Raw genomic sequence first — 8445 nt, forward strand, 5'->3', positions numbered from 1 at the left:
TTTCTCCGCGTTCCCCCAAAGCTAGAAAACATTAGAAGTCAGATGTTTTGGGAAGAGAAATAAAGTCTCCGAGAGGAATTTATAGTTCATGAATACCATGGTCTATTTATAGTTGTCCTGAGCCTGGGAAGGTGAGAAGAACTGAAGAAGTGGCTGGGAGTCTTGAGCACCAGTCAACTCATCATGGATCCCAAGTCTTCACAGAGCTCTGCAGAAGCTGGACACCAGGCAGAAAGCCCTGGAAGGTACAGGGGCTTCAGTGCAGTTCTCAATATAATGGAGAACAAGATACAGACAGGGGCCATACCGGGCACACTGGTTCTGTCTGCAGATGTGCTGTCTGCAGCAAGACCAGCTACCCTCCAACTCATATACTCTTTTCTGCAATTAGTGGTCCAGGGTCTGCTGAGGGAGATATCATACTGCCTTACCATCTGCATGTATTCCTTTTTGAACTGCAGTAATTTATGAATGTCTTAAAAAGTATTCCTCTCGATGTCCTAATTCACTTCAGGCTGTAGCTGAATGCCATCCTTGCCTTTGAATGCGGGGCACTATCATCTGCATCTCTGTGCTTATGTCTTCCTCAAAGCATGCTTTTCCAAGGAAAGTTTTTGCTACATTAAGTCAAAGTTACATAAATCTTTTTACACAAAACCTACCAACTTGCTCTTTTAACAATTTGTGCACATTTGTCCAACACCAGTAGGAATAAATATTTGCCACATGACATGTATGGCCCATTAATTTCAAAGCCCTCAGGTATTTCAGCCCCTGGGAGGATATAGAAGCCTTTACACAGACCTGTATACGTCTCCCCAAACAATTGAATCTCTGTGTTCTTTATTATACGTAGTATGATGTAAACAGTTCCTGTGCATTTCGGTAATGGTAACAGGTGCAGTTTTATATGAAACATTGTAGATCTATGGCTGGTGGGGGCTGAGGATGAGACCGTGGGTAGGGAAGACACTGTGGCCATGTTCAGGACTGAGAGTGCACGTGTAGTAATAAGGGCGGTGGGGCTGCGTCCCCAACACCCCAGCCAATGACCTTCCTCCGTCATGCACGAATCTGTTTGTCAGGAGGAGGCAAGTGCCCTGGCCACACCCTAATACCTCATCAAGGCTGAGGGATTTTTCAGATTTTTTTCAAACTAAAATTGCTAGATGTATTCAGCAAAATAAGTTTGTTCATTGCTTTAGGTTTCTGTGATTTCACTTTTGTGTTTAACTCAAGCACGTCCCTTGATGGGTACTACACACACAGGGGGAGACAATGGCAGTGCACTTTCCAACTCGGCACTTCAGGCCTATTCCAAAATGCTACATGTGGTCACACGGTCACATTTAATCAAGAAAAATGTGACTTTGTTTTAATACCTTTCTTGGTTTATGTATATTTAGCAATCTCAATTTTATCAGCTTTAATCATTCCCCTTTCATTTGTCCTTATAACCAAGAAGTAAATTTAAATGCTTGCTCATAGAGCTGGGTGGTGGTGGTGCACACCTTTAATCCCAGCACGTGGGAGGCAGAGGCAGGCAGATCTCTGTGAGTTCAAGGCCAGCCTGGTGTGCAAGAGCTAGTTCTAGGACAGGCTCCAAAGCTACACAGAGAAACCCTGTCTTGGAAAAAAAATACATGCTCAGAGAACTCCCCCTTCCTACCAGTTGTTGAAAGCTTTCATTCTTTGTCTCTAGACATCTTTATGTGTGCACATACTATTTCTCCTGAACCATTAACACATCCATTGAGAGTACAGGTCACCTCTTCCCTTGGCACTTCCCTTGTTTAAAAACAAGAACCCGGGGAATAGTATGCATTTTTTTTTCCAAATGGGACAGAAAGTTACCCTGAGGCTTAGTCAGTTGGAACACAGTTTCTGACTTTGGGAACCCACGTAGAGCTCAGCTAGGTGCTTCAACCTCAAGACTAAACTACCATTGGACTCTTTACTGAGCTGTTTTCTGAAAACGCTGTCAAGGCTCCGTACGTAGCATGACTGGAGGCAGGACTCAGCATCTGTAGACTGACAAATTTAAGGGCTCCTCTGTGGGCAACAAGACAGTTGCCTCTATTAAATAAGCAGGCAGGAACAAGCCCAGGCCAGTTTGTGACAGCCTCTCTTGCAATGTTACATTTACCACAAGTAAGAACAAGTGCACCATCCTCTCTAGAAAGATCTTTCAGGAGTGGGAGCTCCTCAGCACTTCACAGGTACACCACATGCCACCACCCTATTTCCTCTAAATAATTAGAAAGTAACTAAATAACCATTTATGGCCTGTGGTGGTTTGGAAAAAAAAAGGCCCCCAAAGGGAGTGGCACTATTAGAAGGTGTGGCCTAGTTGGAGTGGGTGTGGTCTTATTGAAGGAAGTGTGCCACTGTGGGGACGGGCTTGGAGGTCTCATATATGTTCAAGTCACGTGCAGTGTCTCAGACCACTTTCTGTAGCAAGCAAGTCAAGATGTAGAACTCTCAGCTACTTTTCCAGAATCATATCTGCCTGTGGCTACCTTGCTTTCCACCTTGGTGATAATGGACTAAACCTCCGAACTGTACTCAAGCCACCCTGATTAAATGTTTCCCTTTATAAGAGTTGCAGTGGTCTTGGTGTCTCTTCACAGCAATGGAAACTCTAAGACATGGCACAGGATGTCCTCTCAAAATTGATGATGTGACTCTTGTTATAAGAGACAATACAGATAACAATTTTGAATTTATATAAGAAGCTTGTTTATAAAGAGAATAAATTTTATGACAAACAAAATTTTGTATGTATATATGTTACAGATCAAGCTAGTGAACTTTCACTTAACATTAAAAATCTTTAATTAAAAATTTTCGGTATATAGTTCTCAAAATCTAGCAAAAATTTATAAACTCTAAACACAGTTTTAAGAGTGTAGTGGTGACACAGAGATTTGTAGGACTGGCTTTCCGGTGATCACACCTGCAGGCAAGTTACTCGTTTTTGTTTCCTCAAAGAACTCCAAAACCAGAAATTTCGAAGCAGTATCAACTGTAGCGTAGGCTGAGATCTGCTTAGTGTGAGGTGTTGATAAAGTCAACGTCATGGTATCTCATGTAGCAAACCTCATTCCTGGTACTGGTATTTCTATACCTTTCAGGTACTGATTGGTGCGTCTCTCAGCTGTCTTTGGAACCTTCTTGTTCCCCTAGCTTCAGGCCGTGCAGAAAGGGCTTGGGTCATTTCCAAAGAGAGACATAGACAGCTAAGAATACAAGATATTATATTCACAGTCTTTCCAGGTAGGGTTGCTGCCATGTGTTTCTAGCCTTGCAGAAGCATTAGCTACAAAGGAGTTTATATTCAAACCAACATTAGTGATCCCTAGTATCACAATGTTCAAGAATTCTTCAGAGTTCTTTCTCAGCAGGGGCCATTGTGTTTGAACTTCTTTTTTTATATATACCAAAACAGATAACTTGAAAGGCAGAAGAGCTCCTGGAATTCTGAGTGACAAGCTGAAGCTATTAGGCTACTGGCTGAAAGTCAGATCACAGTTCTTGTAGCTAGGACATGGGGCACCATAGTGGCAAGCATGGGACACACAAAAATAGGAGCTTTACCCTAGCCGGTGGCCCAGAGCCTAGCCTCTTGAGGCGTCAATATTGGCCATGAGAAGGAAGAATTAACAAGTTTGGGAGATAGAAGAGACCATCAAGAAAAGTCCTGCAGTCAACCAGAATTAGACAAGACGGTACTGCAAGACAACCCCAGGTTGCCTCTCTGCAGGAGGTAACTACTGTTTGAACAGAAGACTGACTGGAAAGGAGGAGGGAGTGAGGATTTCATGGATGTTTAAATGAAGCTGCATGAACAGGGCAAAGGTGGTTTGTGTTTCTTTTATGTTTTCAAAAGAGGATGTCTGGTATAGGCTTCTCCAGATGCAGTAAACGTTTATTAAGGGGAGTTATGCCTCAGTTGCATTTTCTGGTTTTCAGTGACCTTAATCCCCGTATGCATATTTATTTGTTGTGGAAATTGGAATACATGAACGCTTCTTTCAGGCACCTGCCCTATCATGCCCACCCTTTCTGTCACACGACTTTTCTCTCATTTCCTGGGAGCCGTGTACAAACAAACAAACAAGAAACCATTTGAACATGAGTCCAAAGTGTCCTTTCATCCTCAGAAGATCGAGTAGAGTCCACAGCACATGGTGAGTCTCAGATAACAAGTACAGATGCCAGAGCCCATGACCACCCATGTTCCACATTCCTCCGGCTAGCAGACTGCCTCTTTGTCCATCACTTGTGTGTATGAATGAATGTACAGCAAAGTGTGTATGTGAATGTGTGGCTGTGTACATGCACATGTGTCCATGTGTACATTCGGGAGAAAAATTACACATTTAGTCCCCAGAAATAAATGAGAAAAGAAAAACCAGTTCCTTCCCCTCTTCATGTGACTATAAATAAATTTCAGGCAAACCCGTTCCTACCTATATGTGAGTATAAATAAGTTTCAGTGTCTTAGCATGGACCTTTGTATAGATTCCTGGGATGCTGCTTCCAAGACTGGGTTTGATTGCTCACGTGTAGATTTCAAGTTTATCCTTCTTGGAATCGATGTCATGAGCATTCCCTTGGTCAGCTTGAGAGTCTCTTGATGTTATGCTCTGTGATTCCATTAGTTCACACAGTGCTAACCCCATGGCGTCTGGCTTTCTATTTAACTTGTCCCTTCTTTCATTTGTTCATATGTCATCCTTTGTTCTGCTCTTGTCCCCTTACTTCTGTCTTTTGTCTCCCCCAAAGCTCCATCTCCAGATTCTCTTAGGCAATGGAGATTGTGTTTCGTAACTGTCAAACTTCAGCAAAATGATTTATCTTCCATTAGTATGTTTCTGTAAACTGTTTCACTCCTTGTTTCTTCCTTGGGTGTTGGCCAGGTTTTGAATCAACTCTGTTCTATTTTCACTAAAATAAAAGGTTAAACATGCAAATCACTGATATTTGAATATGTGACTATCTGATAGTTAATCCTAATGATTAAGAACATATCAAGGTGATGTATTTGTAAGTTTGAAACACCAGGCAGTACTCTGAGTGACGATATAAAGTTTACTTGTTTCTCATGTGGATAGTGTGTTAGATTTGATGTCTAATTGTATCTGCTTTTCTGTATTGGTCTTTCATTTGGTGGCAGCTCTCTTCCAAGCTTGTCGTTCTTGCCATTAGTTGAGTGATCTAATAAGGCGAGCAGATGTGAAGCTCATAGTAAGGGTCCTCTAGTGGTCTTGCATTGAAGGTCAGTTTCTGGGATACTAATTAGTTATACCTGGTTCTGGAACATTTCATTTATCCAGAGGCAAGCTCTGACTATGAATCTATCAGCTCATCTAATGAGTGGGGCAGGTTATGTGGTAGGCAAGATAGGGCATGAGATTTCAAAATCCCACGAGCAGATTTTGATGTATTCCTCAGTTTCAGATACCTGTCCAAAACTTTCTGAAAGGCAAAGTCAAGTCCTACAGGCACAATCTTGTGCTGCATCTTTGTAGGCTGTGGGAAGTCCCTTGATGTTGTCTGAATACCAAGTCACCTTCCACTCCTGTCAATCATTTACCTGCTAACAACCATAAAATAGAAAGGTTGTTGGGAAAGGAAAGAAATAGCCTGAGTGAGACTTTAGTATTTTCTCTTTGACTTAGAAAGTTTGGGGTTTCTTTTTGTTGTAGTGGTGGTTTGTTTGTTTTTTAACTAAAAGTAGAGTCACAAGCTTAAGAATTTAGAAATAAATAGTACGTCGAACTTTTGGGATCATTCACGTTCACAATACTATTGTCATTATCATAATAATCATCATTCTTATTTCACAGTTCTTGAAATGGGGCTAGGACCTTGAACATGCTAAGTAAACACTAATGATTCAGCCAAAGCAGTCCCACTAAGCACATTAAGGCATCAGAACCCTGGATTTCCTGCAGTGATGGGAGAAAAAAATATCTTCAGCTTGTCCCAAACACATTGTGCTGTTTTAATGTTATTTTTCACACTAGAAAAAGTATAGGACATGTTTTATTATAGTTTATCTGAAAAGCTCAAAAGATCTCACATACCTTGTTAGTTTCATGTTTCCCCAACATTCTCCCAGCACCCTCTGGTGGCAGAATCCCAAGCTGCTTTTTAGGTGAGCTTGTATGCAGACTCAAGGCAGGAAATTAATAAATTAGCTATGTTGCACACCTCTGTGGTTATTGAGAGAGGAGGTTACAAAATTATTTGAGACAATTTCAGTATAGATGTTAAATACATATGACTGTGGTCTTTTTCTACTCTTGAATACATTATTGGGGTCCTTAATATAGTAAGCTCACTCATCTCTAAAAATGCATTGGCTTGGTGGGGTGAGCTTTTGTTTAATAGTGTGTATAATCATTATCTGCACCATGATGTTAATAGATAAGAATGTCATAGTGACTTCTGTCTGTAGGCATATTTGAATCTTAAAAAGTCCTGAAGGTCACAGAAGTTCCTCTCACATTTAATGCAGAACACTGGAGATGTCTGTCTCTCTTTCTTTCTCTATTTAAAATATTTTATTAATTCTTTCATTCATTGTATTTTGATTTTATTCTATATGCATTTGATATGGCTAATTTTATGTCAACTTGATGTAAGTCATGCCTCTATACTATTGTGCTGTAGGCAAACGTTAGAGTATTTTCTTAATCAGTGATTGTTAGGGAAGACACAGCCTATGGTGGGTAGTGGTCCTGGTTCTGTACAAAAGCAAGCTGAGCAAGCCATAAGGAGCAATACAGTAAGGAACACCCCTTCATAGCCTATCCATCAGCTCCTCCCTCCAGGTTCCTATCCTAACTTCCTCCAGTGATAAACAGTGATATGAAAGGGTTAGCTAAATCCATCCTTCCCTCCCCAAATTGTTCTTGGTCATGGTGCTTTACCATAGCAATTGTAATCCTACCTAGGACAGCATCCTTAATCTGACATACCTTCAAAATATTTTCTCACAGTCTGTATCTTATTTTCATTCTCTTAATACTGCCTTTTGAAAAACAGTTAATAGTTTTAAAGAACTACAATCTTACCTCTCCCACCCATGAGTAACGCTTCTGATGTTACAGCTGAACAACCATCTCACACCAAGGTCATCCAGTCTCTTCTACATGGCACACTCAAAATTTGATGGTATATTTTATGGTTTGTAAGTATCAGACAATTGCTTAAGGAGACCTAGGCATTCTACAATTGCATCTTATGCTGTGAGATAATGCTTTTGTACACTGTAAAGATTTGTCACTTGTATTGGTTTAATAAAATGCTGATTGCCAGTAGCCAGGCAGAAAGTATAGGCAGAGCAACCAGACTAAGAGAATTATGGGAAGAGGAGAGGCAGAGACACAGTCACCAAGCCAGATGCAGAGGAAGCTCCATGAGAATGCCCTACTGCAAAAAGATACCAAGTCGCATGGCTAAACATAGAAAAGAATTATGGGTTAATTTAAGGTGTAAGAGCTAGTTAATCATAAGCCTGAGCTAATAGACCAAACATTTATAATTAATAAAGTCTCTGTGTGTTTCTCTGAGAATGAACTGTTGCAGGACCTGATGAGGGCAGAAACTTCTGTCTTCTTCTGTAACTTCAGCTTGCTAAATTTATGCTAGCGTATCACAAAATGTTAAAGCTGAAAATCATTCCATCGTTTGGTCTCTGAACTGCAAACTAAATTTTCATTCTGAGATTTTGAAGTGTTGGTCTCCAGAAGGGTTTCTGGTCCTGAGACCATTAGGAAACTTCCCTTGAGATCTATACCTTATGATCTTGACATCAGCAGGAAGAAAATGTAGGACTGTTATGTGAATTATACACCACAAAACATGGAGCATACTTAATAACATGTAGCCAAAACTTCCTGAGGTCTTGTTGGAGATCACCAAGCTAAGCTTTTTGTCTGCTGCACTGGCCACTGAGCAGAGCTCAATTCTCTAGAGCAGCTCCTCTTATTCCTGCACTTGAAGATGATCCCCTCCAACATGAACCCATGGATTTGGTCCTTGATTACAGGAATCACAGACAATACGTTCATATAGCTTCTCCTCATGAGTCTAGTTCATGTCTTGAATGGTTACTTGTCCCCAAACCAAGAAGAAGTGTAGTTGCCATATGATTCTGAAAAGTCAAATATCCAACTGTGTAATTAAACCTCAATTAGTTGGGGGAGGGGAGAGAGACAATACAATAAAACTAGATTTAAAGCATGGGAATAGAAGTTTAATTTTATGGTATGTAACTCTTTTCAACTGTTCACTGTGATGTGCAACATCATCAGCTGTATTTATGGGAACAGTAAGTTAAAATTTAAAAAACACTTGTTTTAAAATGCATGAAAATTTCTTCATTACTTTTGGTTGTGGTAAGATGAGGATTTTCAAGTCAGCAAAGGAAAC

The sequence above is a fragment of the Microtus pennsylvanicus genome, chromosome 8, assembly GCF_037038515.1.
Source record: "Microtus pennsylvanicus isolate mMicPen1 chromosome 8, mMicPen1.hap1, whole genome shotgun sequence".
Lineage (NCBI taxonomy): Eukaryota > Metazoa > Chordata > Mammalia > Rodentia > Cricetidae > Microtus > Microtus pennsylvanicus.